Below are 20512 nucleotides of genomic sequence, written 5' to 3'. Positions count from 1 at the left end.
TCCCAGAGAAAGACCTACACCTCCCAGTAGATGCAACATATGTGGTCATTCATCTATACTCCTTGGAAAACAGGCATTTCAGTCAGCATTCACCTTTTCAGTTGCTATAACCATTATATCAGCATGACCTCATCCTTTTAAAACTCTACGTTACATCTTTTGAACAGACAGAACATAAAATGTACATAGTCTAGAAAGGGTAATAACGCCTTATGGAAAACCTCTCAATGGTTAGCATAATCTCTTGAAAACAGAGTGAAAGCATATTACAAAATGCAGCCAGAACTTGTCTGACATAGTTCATGATGTGAACACATCATGAGTTAACTCAATACAATTAAGTTGGCACAACGAGAGTCATACAGCATTTGTAGCACATCCATGCTGTAGCACATGCTCCATCAAAGAGTAGGAGAAAAAACAGGGAAGTAGTCTAGAAAACAGGGTAGTAGAAGGACCCTTTAGAAAAAGTTACATTCTTAATCCAGTATAATAATACTGTCAGAAGGCTTCATACAAGCAGCTCTAGATGTTTGTAAGTGTATGATGCACAGGTACTGCTTCCAAGGTGATTTCTGACTTATCAATATCAGTGCTTTTTTCTCCCCTTACAACCACCTCTACTGACATCTTACTGGCCTGTCCCACTTTTGCTTAGAGGTTGATCTCCAAGGACACAGTTTCTTGAGGAGGGCATGCCATAGCACTTAGCCTCTCCTGGCAGCATTTTGCATAGTTTTGAAAGCATTCAAAGGTATGCCTGTGCTTTTCCAGGGGGAAATAAGAACATTCTTCCAAAATCAGCAAGGAAATACAGATGGACACATTTTTGCTCTTAAATGACCTCAGGCTGGTGTTCAAAGTTGATCAGTACTTCTGAGGTGCCTTGACACAAAAACAACTTCTGATGCACAATTGTTGAAGAACGGTGAAATCTTTGACAATGGTCTTTCGAAAATGGGACTTCAGAAGGAGGTAGATAACTGGATTACAGAGTGTGGAGGACTTTGCAAACACAGCTGTCACAGCAAAGCATAATGGAGGAATCTTATCTATTGATCCAAAAGCTGCCCACATGGCAATAAGGGCTCCAAGCAGCAAAAAATCCATTGCACACAGCAACACTCAGATTGCACAGAAAAAGAGAAGGCAGCTAGTTAAAAAACTGCACGTATGAGAAAAATAATCATCAAAACATTATATGCATAAAAACACCACCTGATTGAACCCCTTGTTTAGGGTCTCTCCAAGTCATAGCTTCTTCATACCTCAATTGCCTTCTAAACAGTTATTTTTCTAGCAACTTATATCTGTCTGAAACTTACTTTTATCTGAAACTTTCAGAGTTAAAATATGTCAGCTCCTACATTTTCTTCCTCTTCCATAAAGTACCATGAAAACTTTCTTTTAAGATCAAAAAGGAAGCCAACATAAAGAAAAATATATCTTTCTGGGAAAATGCTTGTCTGGATTGCAAAACCATTCCTATCCACTCATGGGCAACACTGGTTTTCCTGATTACAGAATGTCTTCCAAAATTTTAATGTTGTTGCTCGACTGTAGACATACACATGCGTCTGAAAGTGACAAACTGAATTATTCCCAAGGGGGAATCAAATTAATGACTTGAAGTTAACCCTGAATGCAAAATTTTTTGTCCTAGTAAAATCTATGAAGAAAGCTTTAAAAGACGCTTTTAAAAATAAATAAAAAAAAAAAAAACAAACAAACAGATAAAACTCCTATTTTTTTAAATTATCACAGAGATGTGCAAAAGGCAAGAATAAATATCAAATCTGCAATAAACATAAGCCTTATGAAATCTGAAGTAAACTGTAAGCATCAGCACGTATAGGAAGACTAACCTACTGGGTATCATTCTAAACACTGTTTATAACTGTAGTGCACATACATTTTAAAGACAGAAGCAAGTATATTCATACTCTTGAAGAGGCTTCACAAATTTATTCTTGACAGAGGTATGTATCTTCAAGTAAGAAAGATAGTAGAGAACTCATTCAATTTAAAGTGGTGTTGGATTCAAAGGCAGAAGAAAATACATAAGGAAAGTACTTTTGTTTTCAGCTGCTAATTGTGCCACCTGCCTGAGCTGCCCTCTGCAAGTGGAAGTATAGAGCTGCTAATGACTCAGGCAAATCCACCACTTTTCTCAGCGAGGCTCTGGTTGTCGATTCAGGGTTGCAAAAATCATGGGGTTTTTAGTTAAGAGAGATGACATTGTTGTGTTCAGAGTGAGAATGAAAGAAGTCCTGAGCAATAACAGCAGAGAAACACACATTAGACTCTTTTAAGGCATAGGGAGCTCCTCCAAATGTTATTATTTTCTCCTTAAGTTTAAGTATTATTAAATAATACTTAAATTTAATACAAATTTTATTTTGCAAGAAGAAAGGCATGGTGATTTCCAAGAAATATATACCATGAGTTTTATGAGAAACGTCTGTGGCTTTTAACTGATTTTTTTACTATGCTAAAGCCTGTTTGTGAATTTATGGATGTCTCTAGAAAACCACACACTATAATTATATTGTCAGAGGAGAAATTTCTCATTTACAGGTGATAACCATTTAAAACTCTAACTTGTTAGAGCTCACATTAAACCCAAAGTTAAAGTCACTTGACAGAGCTGAGCATTTGACAGAATGAGACCAGTTAGGGAACAATGAATAGGCAAATCCACAAGATGGGGTGAACTTACTATTTGTCTTCATTTACATAGTGTTCAATTCTTTACGTCAGCTGAAGATCTGTCTCTATCTATGGATATGCATATGCATGGATTTTGTAATCCTCAGATGTCTGTGGCCAGTACTCAAGAGCAGTCTCTGTGACAAATAATATGCCTAAGTCCTTTTGAATCACATTTAGAAGAAATGGACAGTAGAACCATTTGGTGCATTTTGCAGATGGCTGATTTATGGCTGTAATTAGACTTTGGGATTGAGACAGGCTTTATTTTTTTTCTTCTCCTATGAAAAGATATTTTGCACATATTTTCAAGGAGCTCTCAGTCAATTTCATAAACTCTATCAATACAGTTTCTAGAACAAGGAGGGGATTAATCTTGCATAATTTGAGCTATCCAAAAACTTTCATTCTAAACCTAAGCCATTCTAAGTTCTTTATAATGTTAAAGGAAAGGGACACATATCTCCTGAAAGTAACTGATATAATTCAAAGAACTATGTCTAAAATAGATGTGACAGTTTGTTCTCAGGTCTTTGTAACTGATAATTTTGAGGATGTACTTAAGACAGCCAACATTTAGTGGAGCAAAATTAGGAAAAAGGAACACCCTTTGAGGTATTTAAGCATATGAACTGTGCATATATGTACATGAATATAGAAAGATACTTTGTTGTTTTTATTATTATTATTATTATTATCTCAAAAGGACTTCAAACTCACTGCCTCTTATAAGAAGTTTCAAAGCAGGTGCTGGATGACATACCTCCATCTCCTTAAGATCAATAAAATAACCAACATGGTACCAAAAAGTCAGGTATGAGGAGTGGGCTAATCAAGGACGTCAACACAAGATGGCAAAAAACCTCAAGAGTTTCACATGCACAGTAAAAAAAGGAGAATTTTAATGGAGCAGATACAAGGCAACTTTGTGAAGAATCACTAGAAATTCACCAGAGGGCCAAGCCAAAGCACATCTTTGCATTTTTGTGGTCAAACAAGAACAACAGCTGAACTGTGCAAAGACAACAAATGGAGTAACACTCCAAAGGCACACTATACCTTCAAAGACATGCCCCTTACATGTCAACACCATTGTTGGGTGTATTTGTATAACCATATCTTAGTTACCTTTGAAATACTACACATGCAATTTGCAGTGGACAGTTTTCCTAAAATAATCAGAAAAAGATTATCAAATGTACATTGTTCCAGTGAAAATAGAGATGTAACAAAGCAAAATGAGTTGACCACAATAAGAGATTTCAATTACCTACACATGAATGAGTCAAATATAATACAAGAAAAGTTTAAGCAAAGTATAAAGCAATTTTTTTTCCACAAGCTCTTTCACTGGAAGAGTTGGAGAACTTGTGAGCAAACATTACTTTATTCCCACTGGTTCATATTTAAACTTTGCCAATGACTTCCAAAAAAAAATTTTAATTCAGTGCACAATAGAGCAGCCAAATGTTACCTGAAGATATAAGTAGCAGGATAGAAACAAAGTGACATTTCTGTAATTTAAGTCTCAATAACCAACTGGAATTCTGTGAACATGTCAAGAAAAAAAAATTACTTCTGTCTCAGGTAGGTTATTTCCAAAGATGAGTTAATTTTACTTCAGAAACCATTGTTGAGAATAACTGAACTGTACATTTTCTCTCTTATTATCATTAACTCACAAAGGTCGCATATCAATTACGTACACCAAGGAGAACAGTTCATAAATGAATATGACTTTCACACTATGAGGTGGGTCAACTACCCCACTTCATAGCATCACTGTGATTGATTCAATTATCATAGAATCACAGAATGATTTGTGTTGGAATGGACCCTAAAGATCACCTAGTTTCAACCTCCCACCATGGCAGGGATACCATCCACTAGACCAGGTTACCTAGAGCCCAACCCTCCTGGCCTCAAGCACTTCCAGGTTTGGGGCATCCACATCTTCCCTGGGCAACAGTATTACTGTCTCATTACCTTCTGAATAAAGAAATTCTTCCTAACATCTAATCTAAATCTCTCCTCTCTCAGTTTAAAAGCACTGTCCTATCACTGTCTGCCCATGTAAACAGTGGTGTAGAGATTTATGCTATATTTGATGGACAGATGTCAGTTCTGGCTGTCGATTTTCTCCTGTGAAGGTGATACCACCTGAGATGGCAATTTCCTGTGCATCACTGCACAGTGAGACACCAGGAGGACAACAGGCATGTTGGACTACAGCCAAGCTGTCTCATAATTTCACCCCAGACTTAAGACCAGCACCACTCATTAAAATGAAGAAGAGACATATTGCCTAATTTTAGGCTCAGCCTATAATAGATTACAGGCTTATAAAAGACTGCAGTAACAGCAAACTCAGCCTTTACAGAACATGAGGAAATCTGATATAAAATTGTGTGGCTGGTCAAGGAACAATGTGATGATGTGACTTAGAAAAATATGTGCAGGACTCATATAAAAGCGTAAAAAAATTAGTTGTTATGGAAACTATTACAAAAGGCACTAATTCATTACGATTTGTAGCAAGTAAAAACAAAGGTTTAGAATCAAAAATCCTTTACTGTTAATAAGATTATTTTAATGAACCATGACGCTCTCTCTGTAATGTCTTTATCATAGAAATAGAGAGAAAAGCAGATTCTGCTCTGTGAGTTCTCTTTTCATAATTGGACACATCCATGGAAACTTTTAACATCTTTTCTTATCAAAGGGATCTCAAGAGTCCTGCTGTTGCTCTGCAGTATGAATAAAAGGCTATGCATTCTTCCCACATCTTGAAAGCAAGCCAGATTTTTGTTTTAATTATTTGTTTTTTCACTCATAGATCTCACTAATTAGAAAAATCCCTATGGTCCTTTTTATGATAGAGGGATGTAAGAAAAATACTATGACAGTACACATAGCATCCCCTGTAATCCCAGTACCTGTTTTGACTGGGAAGTTTGATCTAACTTATATAGTTTGCCAAGTATAAATCATTACATAAAATCTAAACATTCATATAAATGTAGACATGTAGCAATATAATAATTTTCCAAGGTAAGGCAAGAATTGAGTCACCCTTGCTCTGTCCCTTAGCCTAGACAGGACTCTGCCATAGCTTGTGAATATGATTTGACAGATAGTTTTCAAAAAACTTTTACACTTCTCCTTTGCATGTAGGCAAATCTTCAATGCAAAAACCTTCTTAAAAGTATCTCACAGAGAAGCAAATAAACACAGTTACAAATGAAAAAAGAAATTCTTTGTGTCTATAAATCAAGCACAAAATATTGTTCACATACCAAATATAATGGTAGATGACACTGCTCAGAAATTTGCAGGCAAAAATCTCTCTTGGGGAACTACAATTGAGCTGGAACATGGGGAAAACATTGTGGTTTATAAGAAAAGCTTCACAACAAAAAGCACAAGTTACAGATTACATTTTTACATTATTGGTAAATAGAAAAAAAGAAAATAAATGTTCTGCACTTGCAGCATTAAGTCATCCTTCTAGTTAGATTGTCAGCTGTTGTGTGTCAATTCACTTATGCAGACTGGAACAAACCCTGGCTGTTGCCACAAGCTGATTCAGCTGTTTCAAACTAGACATTTGTTGGAATATGTATTGAATAAGACAGGGTGAATTCAGCTGGTTGTCACATTTAAATAAATGATGGTTTATGTGACTGAACTACTGGTGAGAATATCCTGATGCAATGGCACTCAGTCTGTCACCCAGGCTCAGAAAGGCAGCAGTACCTGGCTGTCAGCCTATCAGAAAGGGTCATGTTACATGTTTCAATGAAGTGGGAACTATGTGCATGTTGAAATCTTTCACAGCTTCCTCTTAGGATTACAGTAAATTTCTTTAGTAAGAATGTACAGCGCTTGGAAAAGATACAGACTTAAAGTAAGTGAATGATTTTTTCAAATCATACATTTTGAAAACTAATTGAAAAGCATGAACCACTCAATCACTATATTTTTTTATTCAAAAAATTATTACAACAGAAATATCTTATGTGAATTTTTCTATTTCTAACTTTTAAATGTCTAATTTTTGGAGTTTCACATGTTTTCAATAGAAAATTGCTCATTTTCACATGCAAAAGCATATATGCCATTGTGTACATGCATTCTTAAATTCTTAAATTATCCATATATACCCTGTAATTGAATATGAAACGTCCTCTAGAGTATTGTGGCATCCCATCCTTAAGGGAAAGGGAATACACAAGATTCATAGGTGCCTGTAGTTGAAAACAAACAAGAAAGGTCAGAGGGTCCTCAAAAACTTAGAAAGTCTTAGTGGCTTACAGACATGGCATGAAGATTGGTCCCATATCTTCTAAGTCCCATATCTAAGTACATGGTGGTGGATTTTGAATAAGGGGTAGCGTGAAAGAGAGACAGAGAGAGAGAATAAAGATAGGGAGGGAGATAGAGAGGATCACCATTCCTGTCTCCATCATCGATCCAGTCGATGGAATGTCCAGGATCCTGGGGGACACCACCCAGGCTTCACAGGGGTATCTTTTTATAGGAAAACCATGAGTGTTATCACTCATTTTCCTGCTTAAACTACGCAGACATAAAGCTTTCTCTTGCATGGTGCTACTTACCTAGGAGCACCTCACAAACAAAAACTAACTCCCAGAACCCTCCCAGCAATCCAGACATATTAGAAAAGGGTTGGAACAGAAATTGCCATATTTTCGAGCTCCTCAGATTTGTCCCCTTTTATCTGCTGCCTTTTGCTTCCTAGACATTTGGGTTCCCTGCACCCTAAAGTATCTAGAAAAACAAGTTCTTTTGCATTGCAGTGATATTTTTCCCTCAAAAAGAAATTTCATTTACTTTAAAATGCAAGGAAGCAAGTATGTACCTTATAGCCATGATGCTAGGCTACTCTAAGGATTCAAAACTGGATCGTATCACCAGTATTGCTAATAGCAAATGAAGATTCATATAGGTAAAAATTATGAATATTAAAATATTAGAAGTCACTGTTGATCACTTTCTTACCCTGTCACAGCCAACCATGGAGCTATAACTACAAGCTTCTATTAGATGTCGTGTTTAGCTACCAGTGTAATAATTACATAGTGGGCTTGCTTTTTAATTATAAAATTTAGAAATACTGAGTTATCTAGATATCTGTTGTGTAGTGTGTAATTTTAGCAAGGTTTAATGGAAACAATGCAGATGATTTAGATCACTTAGTCCTCAGTATCTATCACTCAGCACATATGTCCCTATTTTAGCACCTGCCTACAGTTTCAGGCTTGACAGCTACTTGTGTGTCAATTAGCTGCAAATTCCACTAAATTACTAAATTAGTACAAGCTGCAGACCTTCAATCAGCCTGAAAAACTTCAAGTCTCCAAATGCAGTAGCTTCATTGTGACAGCCAACCTCTATGTACAAAAATTTCATCTACTGAAGAATTACATTGTCCAGAAATATGCACAGTTTTGAGAATATATTATGAGAGTTCTGTCATATATCTTCATTACACTCTACCCTCATTTTAATGACATCTCTTAGGAATCTGATAAATGTTTGGTATATCAGTGTATTCACTATAGTAAAGAAGATTTGGGAAAATCTTCCATCTAAATAATAAACCCTTTTAAAAACATTCACTTTCAGCTGATCATTATATACCTGTATGAAGACTCTAACAGTATTGCTTAAGATTGGCAGCATATCAGAAAATTGAGCAATGTACAGAATACATGGAACGGGGAGGGTTTGGTCAAGCGCAAGATACTTTTGAGTTACATCACAGAATTTTTGTAAAACCCTGTGTTCTTATGGGTCTTTTAAGAAATGCAGGATAATTGTAGCCTGTAGGCACAGATGAGGCAAAACTGCACACTGTCAGAGGCAGCCCATCCCACACACCTGAAGCCAATACTAGGAATAGCAGGGAAGCAGAGCTTCAGTGTATTCAGCATCTTTCATGTCTTGGTTTAAGTACCTCTACATACAACAGAGAACTTTGCTGGCATGTGGGTGTTTCTGGTAAAAAAATTATCAATAAAGAATCATTTAATAATACAGAAAGTTTACAATAGAAAGTTAAAAGTAAATTTTCTGCTCCTTAAGAAATATATTGCAAAGAGATGTTGAATAAGAAGGCTTAAGCATAAGTGAATTAGAAGAATCATGCCTTCCTGAGATTGTGTAATCTAAACTGAGAGGACTGCATGCTGTCCTTCCTGTGAATCATATAGGGTCCATCATTTGTGTCTTCTGTAGAACTTTTTGCTTATTTTGGCAGACAAATTAATTCCTGTCTGTAAAACAAAAAGAACATTTGCAGGAAGTGCTTAACTATTCTCAAATTATGTGATATGCTTATTGCAGCAGAGCCTTAAAGGATTCCGAATTCCCAGAGGCTGCAAAGGAGAATTGTGCTCTCAGAAAGTAATTAGACAAGGCTATGACAAAGCCAATAAAATGATATTTCTTCTTTCCTTTCACTTCTAAAGGAATTGCTATGGGTGAGACTTTTCTGCTGAGAATAGGAAGTTTTTCCTACAAATTATTTCTGACAGGGTAAGCACAACTATTTTCAAGTTCTGTAAGACTTAGTCCAAATGAATGCTTATAAGCAGCAAATTAATTCCAATGACTTTGTATGCCTCAAGGGACTATTACAACCTCTACCTTGTGGGGATTTTTTCTGCAAAATAATAAGCCAGTAAGACAATGCATTGCTAAAATGGAGGAAGAAGTAAAAAAATTAGAAATGAGAAATTTGTATCATGGATTTTACTCCTCCTTTCATTCAAGAAAACACAATATAGTTAAAAAAAAGTAAAAACAGTAAAATACCATTACAGTACTATTGTTCAGAAGAAAAACACGCCTGATTCATATTGATGTCTACTCCAAAACAATTCAATGGGCCACTTTCCAATCAATTCTCTTAAGACCTTGGAACAGACTTTTGGAAGCATGTTTTTAAAAAATCTGGCATTATTTTGTGCATTTATTCTTGAGTACATACTAAGATCTCACTGTATCTGCTCCACTTAGTAGTGCTGACTTGTATAAGGGGAAGGTAATTCTTCTTCAACGGTCTTGTTAAAACATGGTAAAATATTTTTAATGCTATTTAGTAGCTACTTTTTTTTTTTTTGAGTTCTACAATAATACATAGCTTACAAAAAGTACACATAAAAAGGGCATTCCCTCTCATGTAGTCAGGCACTAACACAATCTGCCTGTAGATCTAAGTAGAAACAGTGCTCTAGTGCAGCATAAGCATTTTTTTTTGAAATGTTAATGTCACCTATGTACCTTCAGTGCAATCCATTCTCCTTGCATCATGGACTACCTTGGCTGCCAAGTAGATGGGATCATTATATGCATCTGAATGGATTAAATACTTAAACTCCACTTGTCATGCCCTAGGGCCACCTAAAGCACATGGGTGAGGAAGATCTAAGTTCCCGCAGGAGAAGAATTCCAGCGGTAGATTTAGGGTCAAATTTCCCTGTGGGAGTCTACACCTCCAGAGTGCATCCAAAGCTGGTTTCTGCCCTTCCTTGCATCATCAGCACATTTTCTATATATCACGAGTTGCAAAAGCAAAGGTTTGTTCAGAGTCAGTATGTGCAGGTACACATGCATAACACTCTGGGCAAAAGCCCTGAAAGCCCAAATGACAAGAGCCAGCCTGTATCCAGAGTGCCCAGCACCAACCCCTGTCTGCCAAAGGGCCAGAGGGAGCTTCTAAATTTCCCTGAGAATATCACCAGTGTATCTTAGGCCATGCCCAAACATCTATCATAGATTTGTTTTCAGAAATCAAGGAGCACCCAGTGTAATTATGAAAGCTAGCAACAAAGCATTCTCACTGATTCGGATCACAGACAAGAGTAGGAGAACATAAACACAGCACTGGTGTTCCCGTCACTTGATGCTTTTACCTCTGAAGCATAATGGAAGAGGTTTTTTGATCTGAACCATGCTCTAATAGGAATCTAAAAGCACTTGTTTTATGATCCACTATTCTAAATATTTCTGCTACTCAGAAATAAAAGTCAATCATAAATGTGATCATCTGTATTAAAGAGAAACTCAGTTTCATATCCTGCCCAGATGAAATGTATGTGTTCTTCCCTAGCAAGCCCTGACAGTAAGACGTGTTCAAGATGTTCTCTGTCAGTCGTCTCCTACACTTGACAAAAAGCTAATTGACTCCACCTCAAATCAATAAATATTATAAAGTTGATAGTGCAAGATTAGCATTAAGACTATTTGTGTCATCATGCAGATTCTTGCCCTTCACATGCGCTTAGAAACTAATCCCTTTGAAATCCCTACAGCAAATCACAATGTTGCTTTGCTTTACAAAGAAAGCCTCTGTTTAAAGTTGACAAAACCAGAAAAGGGTATTAAATGGCTGTTTTCCTTCTTTTTCTTTAAGAGTAGTTTTACCCTTTATAAAGAATTATTGAGATATAACATCTTGTATTCTAAATTGTGGGTCTTCTGTGAAGAGTAACCTTTATCCAGTTTGATTTCCTTTATATTTCCCATTATGCTCATAGATCTTCCCACCTGCAGTTAGCCACAGCTTTCAAGACTGTCTGTACCAGTGCATATATAATACTTCCAGTTTCAGAGCAGTGTGACATCCTCCATTAATGTTGATGCTAAAATTTCTATTAATTTAACAAAAAAAATGTAATGAGGATTAAAAAAATCCCAAGTGCTATTTCCATGCATTGTAGGAACAAAATTTAAGACCATTTAACCTCCATGGTGTCGAAGTCTGTGTTGTTTCTCTGGAAATCATTGCATTTCAAAGACTAACAAAATGAGTTCCTTCAATAAAAAATATTGGAAAATAGATGTGAATTATTCAAATTTTTCATTTTCAGCCAAATGGATCTTCAGCGCTTTAAATCAAGTACTTCAGAGATATCTCAGATTACAGACACAAAGAAATATAAGATGAATAGCAGGAGTTTTGTTCAAGGTCATACTCATCAGAACAAAAACTGAACACAATCCCCTAGACCAAAGCCCTCATGATTTAAATTGAATGTACTGCAGACAATTCAGAGATGGTATTTGGATAAATATTTGACAAGACATCTTGCAATGCCTAGGGAGAACTAAGTTGTGTTTCTGAAATAGCTTAATCCCAAGGAACTCCTGGAGAAGAGGTAATTTTCTACATCTCTGCTTGCATTCATAATATTTATCTGTCTTATCGATATGCTCAGAGCATGTTTTCTCCAGAAACTGTCAAACCCATGCACCAGTGAAGAGATCACATTAGAGTAATTGTGTCCTCTGTATGTATTACAATGGATTTTTACGGCACTGTATAATAATAAAAGCAATATCATCAGTTATCCAACCTTGCAAATTCACAATCACTAATAGCACTAACAGCACTCCCATTACATTTTTTAAAAGTCTTGTAATTGTCATTCTAAAACAGCACAGAAAAAAAAATATTACAGACAGACCTTTTAACATGGGAAGTAGATTATGATATTATCTGTATTTTATTGTTCTTTTTAAGTAAAAATATTCAATTACTAATAAACAAATAGACTAAAGGTGGCTTAAATTGAGTTTTATGGTGTGCTTACGTTAATATGCTTTAGGAAAGTGATAGCCACTTAGTGTGTAGGTCAAAACAGGTTAAAGAAAACTGCAGGAACTTGGGAAATCTTTATGTTCACAGAGGAACCTATAGAATTTTCTTGGAGCTTCAAAGCATAGGCAGCCACCAAGCAAGAGCTTCTATAATCACATTTCTGGGCTTAGTCAGACTTGTAGGTGTTTAAGTCCCATTTTAGCTGCCCAATTAATTTTCTGGATTTAGCTTTTCATGACTGATATAATGTCCAAGCACTTCAGCTGAAGCTGGATCGAACTGTAGAAGGCAGGTCAAACTTGATCAGGATTCCTACATTACAGTGGATTGCTGTCAGAGGCAGAATGAAAAATGCCAGAGGAAGGATGGGCTATAAATTGTCTCTGATTTGTTGGGTACTACAAGTTAGGCTGTGTTGCAGCTGAAATCCAGCAGGAAGAACTACAGTTCAACAAATAATAATTCCAAGTTGTCCTGGTTTCTACTGGTTTTGAGTTAATTTTCTTCTTAGTAGCTGGTACAGTGCTGTGGTTTGAATTTAGTTGGAGAATAATGGTGATAACACAGTGATGTTTCAGTTGTTGCTAAGCAGTGCTTGCTCTGAGTCAAGGACTTTTCAGTTTCACAGGCTCTACCAGAGAGCAGGTGTGCAAAAAGCCAGGAGGGAGCAAGAAGCCAACCAACCAGCTGACAAAAAGCAGCCAAAGGAATATTCCACACCGTAGAACATCATGCCCAGTGTATAAACTGGGGGAGTTGGTCGGGAGTCACCAATCACTGCTCAGGGATGGGCTGGGCATTGGTCAGTGGGTGGTGATCATTGTTGAACATCACTTGTTTCTCTTGGGTTATGCTCCTCTTTCTCTCTCCCCTTTTCAATACAGTTAGTAGTAGTAGTAGTAGATGATTATGACTATTATTACTATTGTTATTGTTGTTGTTGTTATATTTTATTTTGTTTCAGTTATTAAACTCAAGTCACAGAATTTACTTCCATGTTTTCACCGAGGGAGTGGCTGCCTGGTGCTTGATTGCCAGCTGGGGTTAAATCACAACAGAAGTGCACTCTGAAGTTAACATATTTGGGTTGACTTGTTTTAGGAAAGTTACTCTCTCTTCTCCTTTCTGCTTTTATGATTTATGGCTTGACTTATACCATCCTCTTTGCAAGTGTCTTCAAAGGATTATCACGTATAATTACTTGTTATTTGTATAATTGTTATTATTGCAGGGGGAGAGTCTCTGCAGATGATAAGCAGTTTCAAAGTAACTCAAAGAGTTTATAGTTTAACAGTGAAGAACACAACAATTTTGAAGGGAAAAAAAAATGGAAAAAAAGAAAAAATACTTGTCACTACATATTAAGCTGTTTCCCTAATGTTCCAGCAGCCCAACCAATATCAACCTGTGTAATATACCAGTGTGACTTCCTGTGTTAGCATCACAAAGGAAGTTCTGAAGGAGATATGGTTTTCATTTTGCCATTTTTTTGTTAGAAATAACTCACAAGAATGACAAGTAACATTGAACATTCATGTGCTTTCCTGAGTGCTATGAGCATACAGAATAATCAGAGTCTTGGTCTCGCTGAACAGGGGTATAGAAGTGAGTTAGGACAAGCTCTGAAGAGTTTTGGAAGTTAATTAAAGAGTTAAAGTATAGTATCCAGTAGTCAAGTGAAAGACTTAAGTAACGAAATTCTACTGAATATCCAGGAGTGGGCAGGAATATGCTTTAGAGCTTCAGTTAGAAAGTGTTTCATCTAAGAGTTATTACAGAGAAGCAGTGGGTAAAATGTGGACATAACTCTTAAGTTCTTAAACTGCTTGGAATGAGGAAGATATTTGGTTTACAAGATCATCTGGAGGAGGATGGTGTTTCCCATGGTGGTCAAAACCAAGATACTCAAAGGGAGAGACAGGGCAGATTATTTTGTCTAGTGTAGCTACACTGCACTTGGCAATCTGAAGAGAAGTGTCAGAGGGAGACCAAGTTTGTTAGCACAAAAAAGAGGCAGCAAACCTATACAGAAGCAGATCTGTGAGATATCCAACTGTATTACCAAATGAGACTGTCCATATTCCTAAACACAGAGAGAAGATAAGGACCAAAGATGAACCTAAGTGGAAATCTGAAAGGTGGTGAGGAAGATATTTAGAAGGACACACCAAACTAGAAAAATGAGAGAAGGATTCACTGAAATTGAGGAAAAAAAAACAACCAACCAACCAAAGGCTTTCTCAGTGGAGATAGTTAAGAGAGTCAAGAGGTAACACCCATATCTTTCAAGAGGTACATTATCTAAAGAGTGAAGCACACTTAATTTCAGCTGCAAAGTTCCTCTTCTTTTTTTTTTTTTTTTTGGTATATTAAATGCTGATCTTCTCCTTGAAAGGACATGGTTTTGCAGCAGGAAACGATTTCCACAACAAGTACTGCAACCACAGGTTTAATTTGAGTGTATAAGCTAGTGAAAACCAAACCTTCAGAGGTTTTGGTTCAAAAAGAATTTACAGAGATACATTTTTAGTGACTTTTGTCCTTTATTCACCTGTACACTACAGGAATTTGATCTCTACTATACTATATAAAATCTTTAATGATATAAAGCTTAGACATGGATCTTCTTGGATGTCTGTAACTGGGCAAACAGAATTCACTCACTCAAAACCAGATTGGCTTTCATAAGCAATGGTTCAAATGCATGAGACCCAAAATCAATTCTGCACAGTGCTCCAATTTTTAACCTTCCTTTTGATTAAAAGTTTGTATTCTTAATTTTCATAAGTAATGAAACTCTGTGAGCTTAATATCACCCTCCAGAAACAACAGAGCTATTATTTGTATGTTTAGAAACTCACTACCATATGAAGAATCTACATAATCACAGAATATGCCAAGTTGGAAGGGACCCATAAGTATCATTGAGTCCAACCCCTGACCCTGCACAGGACCATCCCAAAGAGTCACACCATGTGCTTGAGAGTATTGCCCAAACACTTCTTGAACTCTGTCAGGCTTGTTGCTGTGGCGACTTCCCTGGGAAGCCTGTTCAAGTGCCTAAGCAGGACAACATTTTTGTCTGAAATGAAAATGCAGTAAGGATCAATTTTTTTTTTCAATCTCTATTCCCTTCTCAAGAACTTTCTTGGTCCTTAAATGGTGCTGCCCAGCTGTGCCAAAAAGGTCTTGCCAAAAAACTAACTTTCAAATACCTTGACAGTAATGGTTTGTGCATTGCTCATCCTGGTAGGACCTGAGACGTACTGTTCCACTGCTTTCCTGGATTCTTTCACAGTTACCAGAATAAGGGAGTAGAAGTGACAATTACTCCACAAGGGAGAACAAAACAATAAGCAAAGAGGACTATGGTGTAAGAACTGGCCTTGGCATTTGTGTTGGTGGAATGCCAGTCAATGCAGCAGGCTGTGCCACAGGGCTCCACTCCATATTCTCCACAGTGAGCCAGGGGAGAACATGCAAAAACTGCTGCATAAGTCCAAGCACAGGCTATCAAGATTTGACCATGTTCCTTCTTGAACCTGTTCCCTGGAAGACACAAAGCAATCAGGGAAGATTAGCTCAGCTGACGTGTTTGAATGCAGTTTCCCATATGCAGGCAGCTGAGCTGGGTAAGTAAGAGGGATAACTTTAGCAGGCATTCAGAATATTACAACAGACTGAAGGTTTGTAAGAATAGTGCATGGTTTGCAACAATTTGCAAAAAAATTAGACAACTGAATTCTCTGATACATCTAGGAAACTTAGCACAACATAAATCTCTATGAAAAAGTCTCTATCAAAATGTACCAATAAACTCCGAAAAAAAATTATTTTATTCAAGCTATTGTATCAGAACTCCTATTCCATGTTTGCCAATTATAACCATGAGTTAAAAGATCTTACAAGTAATCAGCTGCATACATCTAGCCCTATAGTTAGTTATCAATGATCACAGAAACAAGAATTATTTGACTGGATGCAAAAGATCTCTTCTATAAAAATGCTTCCTAGGATATGCAGCCCAAAAGTGATGGTCTATGTTCATATGAAAATTGAGAAACCTAAGACAGAAACATAAGCTTACCATAAGCTGGAAAACTAATTTTGAGGCAGCATAACATGCTCAGTAATGTCAGTGTTGAGAGACTGTAGATCCCAAACAGCACCCTACAAATGCATAGAACAAGCAAATCTGTTTCCTGTACAGCCACCCGGCAAATAACCAAGAAAATTAATTCTTAGATGCTATCTTTCTTTCTTAAATGTAATAATAAATTGTAGAAATACAGCTAGAGGTGTAGTCTTAAAAATTCAATAAAACTGCATAATTAAATTTTGTTGGTCAATTTACAACTACAAGAGATTTTCTCATTTGGAAAACATACATACAGTAAAGTAACTATGCTCTGCTTTATTTTTATGATTCACTTCTAAGCCATTTTCATAAAACAAACCAGTATAATGATAATCATAATCATTCTGAAAAGAAAAATCAAAATCCTTGAGAGTAGTAGGCCTAGGTCATAAATTAATATTGGTTATTATTATTTCTGCTACTTTAATATGTTTTTAAAGCTAGTTTTAATCAAAATGGACATATTCACTTGTAAAGGTTCTCCAGAGGAACAAAAGCATCATCTGAATGACTATACTTCCTCCCTTTTTATCCAGACACCTGCATTATTTGCAGCAGCAATCACAAGCCCCATGCCACATTCTGAAAGCATCAGCTCCTTTAGTCAAAATGTTTAGCAGTATTTCGATACAGAAAGCAACATGGGAAAGGGAAGGAGAAAGGGAAAAGGAAAAGGGAAAGGAAAAGGAAAAGGAAAAGGAAAAGGAAAAGGAAAAGGAAAAGGAAAAGGAAAAGGAAAAGGAAAAGGAAAAGGAAAAGGAAAAGGAAAAGGAAAAGGAAAAGGAAAAGGAAAAGGAAAAGGAAAAGGGAAAGGGAAAGGAAAAGGAAAAGGGGGTTGAAAAACAAATGAAGCATTTTACCATCACTTGACTAGTACTACTCACAATGGATAAATGCAGTAAGAAGTGAATATTTGGAATAAAATCTCAGCCCTCCAGAAATCAAAAACATAGTAACCTCAAATAGACACAAAAAATAATTAACACCAGCAATTCATTAAGCAATACATCTGCTAGAGCCACACCCAGATATGTAAATGCTCTCACACACAGGGTTTAGCACATCACAGAATTTAAGGGCAACCACCTCAGGTGGAGCTGTCTTCTACCATAGTCAGAAAGAAATAAATGTAGAAAAGGCTAATCCTTTTGTTTGTTTTTTCTCCTCTCACAGATGCTGTTGCTGTATTGTTTTAACTGGTATTAGAGAGATTATCTGGAACTGTTCTTGGCAAATGGAAATTATCACAAACACATGATGATGGAAGCTCAGCAAAATCCTCCAGTTACATTCACAGACCCTTGTCTCAGATAACAGTAAATACATTTGCACTGGTGGTAATTTCTCGCTTTCTCTTTACTTCCATCGAGTTTCTTGTTGCAAAGGTCAAGCTCCTGTCTCCTGCTTAAACACTATGAACAGCAACAGGCTCTTGCTCCATCGAGAGCAGCTCATAATGAAGTAGCAGCACAGCTTTACATGTTTGACTTGAGGGAAACGGAAAATGTGAAAGAAAAGGCACTCGGAGAAATTAACTCACCTTAAGAAGCAGCTAAAGCTCCCAGTTCACACAGCACTTAAATCCACTGCATTTTAGCTCAATGATGTATATCCACATTAAATAGCATTTACCTAATTGATCTAAGCATTTCTATCTTTCAGTGTAATAGACAGAGTATCTAAATTCAGTTTATCCATCTTCCCTACAGCTGCTTATTCTCTCTGTGGTCTGTCACTTTTTTCTAACTAAACAGCAAGACTTCACATCAAAATCCTCAGCTCTCCCACTTTCCTGGTGGCCGGTGCTGCAGTGTGTGACTGTCCTCAAGAGACTAACAAAGACAGTGACAGGACATTCACCTGCTTTTGCCCTGAGGCAAGGTATCCACAAGGAAAGGCTGAGCTTGTTTCAGGTGTTAGTACCCTGTTTTCAGTGCTCTCTCCTATCAAAACCAAACTTTTATCTTTGTTAAAGGAAAGACATTCTACTCTAGAACATGCAGTTCTTCAGCTCATCGCGAGTACTGAAAAGCCACTTGAGTTTCTGGTTTTCTAAAGCTGTCTGCTTACTTGTCAGAGATCGACTTTCTTTGGTTTTATCCTTGTCTTTGGAATGAATTTTGGGGAATTAAATCCCATACTGAGAAAAGAATTTTATTCCAAGTGCCCAGTGCTGGCTGGACTCACAGTGGAGCATTTACGCCACAAATTCCATGCTTCAAGGGTCATTCAGACATGAAAAAAACAGGCTGATATTCTCAGTATATGCACTGTCCCTCATCCAAAAACCATCCAACCCTACTCTTAATTTGTCTGTGATAAGAGTGGCCCCTTGTTTTTTGAGAAGCTAGAAAAGCTCTCATTCAGACACACCAAGATGGGGTTTTGTACCACTGACAATGTAGCTCTTGCTTGTCTCATCTACTTTATCCCTGTTCCAGTAATACCACAGTTTTCCCCTGCCACTGTAAATGAAAATCACTTCAAGGTTGTCATACCTTATTTCATTCTTTCTGTTATAGTAACTATAGTCCCTAGAGGCCACTTTACTCATCTCCTCTCTGACATATTTCCAGCACCAGAATTTGTGTAAAGACAGCATAAGAATAATTGCTTTAGCCTTCTGTGTGTTATCAAAATAAGAAAATAAAAACAGACATAGGAAGTGTAAAGATCAAGCAAAAATGGCCCCATCTTTGTTAATAAAAAAGGGGGAAAAAAAGCCTCCATGAAACAACATTTTGAGAATCACCTGAGTGTCAGTTGCAATTGTTCTTATTCGCAGTTTTGGGAAATCCACATTTTTCTGAGCATTGTAAATATTTTTTCCTATTCTTTCATAGCTTTCTTCTTTCCTTACATCAAACTGCAGGCTGATTTTAGACAGTTAAAACTTACTAAGGCCACTGTCCATAACAACATGGTGCTCTAAATCCAACTCAAAAACTTACAGCAAACACTCATTAGTTCAAACCCAGCAAAATCTCTTTTAAACCATCTTTTCCTGTCCTGCTAAGTAATTTTTCACCATAGAGCTTCTAATTTTTCCTCATTTCTTTGGAGCTTTTAGATGATTTTCTTCAAAAAGGTGTTCTTCGTACAAGCTTTCACATCAGTCATTGTTGACCAGGAAAGATCCTTCTCCATCTGTGGCTGAGTCACAACTGCTCTCACACCAAGTCCATCAGCCCCTCAAATGACTTCGCTTTACACCAAAGACTTAAGACATTCAATTTCTTCCCTCAAGCTTGCTACTTAAATCTTCAAAGTTTTCTGTTGTCTCATTTACTTTGTCCAGCTTCTTAAAAGGACAGGTACAATCCTTTCATCTAACTGCATCATTTCAGCATTTTTCATTGTCCTCTACTGTTTCCCTTAGCTGTCCTTACTCTACCATCTTGCCCACCTGAAACATTTTGCATTTTTTTTCCCATTGGTACCTTTTTGTACTCTAAAGCCAAGTGCAAAGATTATACACCTCTTCAGCCTTTTTCCTCATATTTATTTGTAAATATTTTTATTGGCTGTAGTACCTTGACATAGAACTTACATCAAGTCACAGGAGAAAACTGTAAAAACCTTCTTCCATGACCTTCCTCCAGGGCAGTGGTAACAGAGCTCCCAAATCTTCATGGCATCAGGCTTAGTCCTTTGCTGCCTGAAGACCCCTCACTGTAAGGAATCTAATTCTCTGTGGCTTAAGGGAACATTTCTTATGCCTCATATGATATTTTTGTAAGCCCTGAGTTCTTACAGGATGCTTGGAAAGCTGGTTTAAGGTTTTCATCGTAAGCAGGAGTTTCTGGAGCTCTAACAGGCTCTTGAGACTTCAGTGATTCTAGGTATAGTGCCATAGAGAAACATACAGGTCACTAAAGGAACCTGACACAGATCTACATTAAACCATTTTTAGCAAACTTAATGCCACATGGATCAGATCTCTTTCCAGGTATTTTCATACAGTGCTCTCAGGCACATGGTGTGATTCTTCGGGCTGTCCTGTGCAGGGTCAGGAGCTGGACTTTGGTGATCCTTGT

At 37.0% G+C, this 20512-nt stretch overlaps 1 pseudogene; it reads right to left on the bottom strand.

Moving 5' to 3' along the window:
* Positions 1-525: 525 nt before the first annotated feature.
* LOC116782836 lies at positions 526-16559 on the bottom strand (annotated as a pseudogene).
* Between the last annotated feature and the right edge of the window lie 3953 nt (positions 16560-20512).

This window comes from Chiroxiphia lanceolata, chromosome 1 (assembly GCF_009829145.1).
Source record: "Chiroxiphia lanceolata isolate bChiLan1 chromosome 1, bChiLan1.pri, whole genome shotgun sequence".
Taxonomy (NCBI): Eukaryota; Metazoa; Chordata; class Aves; order Passeriformes; family Pipridae; genus Chiroxiphia; species Chiroxiphia lanceolata.
The sequence above is the reverse complement of the archived record's forward strand: the minus strand, read 5'-3'. Positions and strand labels throughout refer to the sequence as shown.